Genomic DNA, 2,500 nt, shown 5'->3' with positions numbered 1-2,500 from the left:
CTCTCTGATCTTCAACTGTCAAATAAATGTTAAAACACAAAGATAAAATGTAAATCCTGTAATCTTTGGTCTCAAATAGTACAAGTCAATACATGATATCAAAGTTGGGTCTCAATAAGCTTTTACAGAAATCAGATTGTAAGTAAATGATAAAACTTAGTTAAAAAACAAACCCCATTTCTACAGTCTAGACCAGGGGTGCCCACAATGTTTCAGCTTGTGAGCTACTTTTATAATGACCAAGTCAAGAAGATCTACCTACTATAAAAATGCAGAACATATTAGGCCCTGGGGCTGAGGGGTTTCGTAGGCCCCCTGAGAGTCCGTCTTACAACACAAAACGTGTAATATTTCTTTTGATTAACAAACAAATCATTTTAAGGTAGTGAAAAGAAAAATTTGAAACTTTTAAAGTAAAATGTATCAATCTGGTGCATTTTGAGAAGAATACTAAGGCTAAATCAGCTGCGTCCTATGTGAGCTATTTAGTACTGTTTTCTGGAATAATGTGGGGACACAGAATTACCAAAAAGCAGAAAGAAAAAGTGTACAGGTTTAAAAAATCTCTCTGTGAAGTCTTTTTTAATACAGTATAGCTCAATATAGGCCCCTGATCTCCGTAGCCACGAACAATGCAATTTAAAAAATATCAAAAATGTACTGTTGCCAGATCTCTGTATGCCCCCCCCCCCCCCCTACCTACTAAGGTTAGGGATCTCTGTATGCCCCCCCCGGACCTACTAAGGTTAGGGGCCTGTAATGAGCCAGTCAGTTGTTTATTTTTTTAAATAAAGTTGTTCGCGGCCTTCAAAGATTAGGAGAATAAATTGAGCCAGTAAAACATAAAAAATAAATATTTTTTAAGAATGCCATGCGATCTACCCACACTGCCTTCGTAAAGGGCACTCCTGGTCTAGACCGTGGACTGTGTGGGCGTGGCTCCCAGGCTCATGTACCAAACGGTCTCCATGGCAGCAGTCACTAAGTGATGGAATGTTTGGGCAGAAAACTGCTGTGATTGGTTCAGCCAGAGCATAAGTCCCGCCTTCTAAAACCGAATTTCTGTAACTGTCATCAAATTTAAATTACAGTATTTTCTACTGTGGATTGACAAATATGCCTAACTCTGTTCAGATGCATACTAGCGTTCAGATTCCTCCCAAGATAACAGTGAGAAGGATTTAGTGCATTAATGTTGCCAGGGTCAGTGAGGGGGAAATAGACCTCAGATATTATTGATATTAATCAGTTCAGAAAGTAGGTGGTTTGGGCATTCTCTTTTTATTACAATAAAACAAAGACACATACAGACAATACACTAACAACAACCTAACAGAGGAAAAAACAAGGTGAAAAGACATTGAAATATTTAAAAATTTGTGGCAAATTAAAACCCTCAACTATAACGGCCCTGTCTAATGTAAGAACAAGAGGAAAGCTATTCAACTATAACGGCCCAACAATTTAAGAACAAGAGGAAAGTGTAAGAGCCAGATTGCATAAATGCATAAGAAAATGTTTATGTATATTTGTGCAAGTTTTATGTTTTTATAATTCATAATAATTAACAGTTTATATTATTTACATTTGATATAAGTGTTGATAAAAAGATAAAAAGTAATTTTGCAATGTTGTATATTTTTAGGCCCGATGCTTTTATTCATGTGACGATGCTGTCATTCACAGTTTGGAAGACAGCTGCCCCCGGGAGCATATTATGTCTTTACTGTGATCGTGTGACTTGTATGTTTTTTTTTACTTTTTTAGTAAATGTTAGAAAAAAAAAATTCCTGTCATTGGCGTCAGTTACTACAGCTCGATTGTAGTATTAAATTAGAAGTTAACAGACGGAAAAGTAATTCAAACATTTCATCTGAGAAACCCACAGTTGAATTTGGCAGATGATAGAAAACTACACAGCAGATTGGATTATCACAAGCAATTTAAAAAGTCAATATTTCAAAACTATGGACAGAACCAAGGCTGGGAGGAATGCAGGTCAGATTATTGTTAAAAACAGCAGAAATTCCCCCAGCACATCCTGTGAGCCTGGTGCATTCACACACTTGTAGCTGGTTGGGCAGACCTCCACAAGAGGGCAGCATTCTCCAGGTTTCAGTGAGAAACACAAGACCAAGGTTATGGGAGGACATTTAGTCATTAAGAATAACAGCCTTATTTAGATCAGAGTGGGAATTTAAAAGGGCAAAGAGAACTGGAATAGTGGGCTTAATTGAGATTGCAAAGGACTGTAATAAGATGTATCAACCTGACAGATGGAGACGCATGGCGCATAGGGAAACAGGTTTTATATCTAGGAGCAATCTTAACAGGAATAATAAAAGAGCTCAGTGAGTTACTATGGCCGTGTCTGAACTGCCATACTAACGTCCTACTCATACTCATTTTGACTTCAATTTGAGTATGTGACGGTTGGGTATGCGAGTTTGGGTATGTGAGAAATTCCCGGATGAGTACTAACTTCCGGGAAGATTTTGGG

General features: G+C 37.6%; 1 protein-coding gene across 1 annotated transcript in view; it reads left to right on the top strand.

Moving 5' to 3' along the window:
- Window positions 1-1,308: 1,308 nt before the first annotated feature.
- l1td1 (LINE1 type transposase domain containing 1) overlaps window positions 1,309-2,500 on the top strand; it is a 66,454-nt gene continuing 65,262 nt past the window's right edge. The window contains exon 1 of the mRNA XM_080048851.1: window positions 1,309-1,349. The gene's annotated coding sequence lies outside the window, so the exon portion shown is untranslated. The remainder of the gene's footprint in view (window positions 1,350-2,500) is intronic.

This window comes from Ammodytes marinus (assembly GCF_949987685.1).
Source record: "Ammodytes marinus genome assembly, chromosome: 2".
NCBI lineage: Eukaryota > Metazoa > Chordata > Actinopteri > Uranoscopiformes > Ammodytidae > Ammodytes > Ammodytes marinus.
This window is presented reverse-complemented; position numbering and strand designations above follow the sequence as displayed.